The sequence below is a fragment of the Crocuta crocuta genome, unplaced genomic scaffold (assembly GCF_008692635.1).
Source record: "Crocuta crocuta isolate KB4526 unplaced genomic scaffold, BGI_CrCroc_1.0 scaffold475, whole genome shotgun sequence".
In the NCBI taxonomy this organism is placed as follows: Eukaryota; Metazoa; Chordata; class Mammalia; order Carnivora; family Hyaenidae; genus Crocuta; species Crocuta crocuta.
In genome coordinates this window covers 1,651,645-1,652,834 of record NW_027529518.1, presented here as the reverse complement: position 1 = coordinate 1,652,834, position 1,190 = coordinate 1,651,645, and the positions used below count along the sequence as shown (strand labels likewise).

At 36.4% G+C, this 1,190-nt stretch overlaps 1 protein-coding gene across 1 annotated transcript in view; it reads right to left on the bottom strand.

The window, feature by feature from the left end:
• HPRT1 (hypoxanthine phosphoribosyltransferase 1) overlaps positions 1–1,190 on the bottom strand; it is a 33,635-nt gene that overhangs the window by 18,905 nt on the left and 13,540 nt on the right. The gene's annotated exons all lie outside the window — the stretch shown is intronic.

Genomic DNA, 1,190 nt, shown 5'->3' with positions numbered 1-1,190 from the left:
ATATAAACTCAAATATGTATGTACATATACTCAGAGAGAAAATTCCTTAAAAGATTAGAAATATGGGCACCTGGGTAGCTTGGTCAGTTAAGGATCTGACTCTTGACTTCGGCTCAGGTCATGATCTCACAGTTGGTGGATTCAAGCCCTGCATCAGGCTCTATGCTATCAGCAGGGAGCCTGCTTGGGATTCTCTGTCCCCTCCGTGCTCGTATACAGTTTCTCAAAATAAATGAACATTTACAAAAATTTTTAAATAAAAAATAAAATACTAGAAATAAAAGTGGTAGTAGAATTTAATGTAACTTCATTCCTTCATTTCATCCTGTAATTGTATGCTTTTCATAATAAACATGTATTCTTTAATCAAAAAATGCAATTTTTATTTTGGAGGAAAACTAGATGCAGTGTGCTGACATTGTTATTGCTGTTTACATATTCCAGAAACATTTACTAGTTCATGGAGCATTTCTTTAAGATTAGTACACATCGGGGGCGCCTGGGTGGCTTAGTCGGTTAAACGTCCGACTTTCGCTTAGGTCATGATNTTAGTACACATCGGTTAATGTTTAATTCACCATTTCAAACTGGTCAAAATCAGCATGCAAAACTATACTAACATCAATGGTACCGAAACTGCAACAATTCTAAATTTCCATGTTAGGATTTTATCAAATTAAGTTGTGTGGTTCTTAAGATATGTACATGTAAATATCTTCCATGACAAGCTGATGAATTATTAAATCAGGCAGAAATGTTACTTCAAATCAACAGTAAAAATATGGATTTAATTTTTTTTTTNAAGAAATTAAATTTAGGGGCGTCTGGGTGGCTTAGTCGGTTAAGTGTCCAACTTCAGCTCAGGTCATGATTTCACAGATCGTGAGTTTAAGCCCCACGTCGGGCTCTGTGCTGTCAGCTCAGAGCCTGGAGCCTGCTTCAGAGTCTGTGTCTCCCTCTCTCTCTGCCCCTTCCCCGCTCATACTCTGTCTCTCTTTCCTTCAAAAATAAATAAACATTAAAACATATGTTGTCTACACACAATTCTTTAAAAAAAGAAAGAAAGAAAGAGAGAAAGAAAGAGAAATTAAATTTAAAGCATAAAGAAACAAGACTGATTTTTATGTATATGTGTGTGGAGTGGGGGCGGGGGGGACTCAGGAAGAACAAAAAAAGAAATCATACCACGG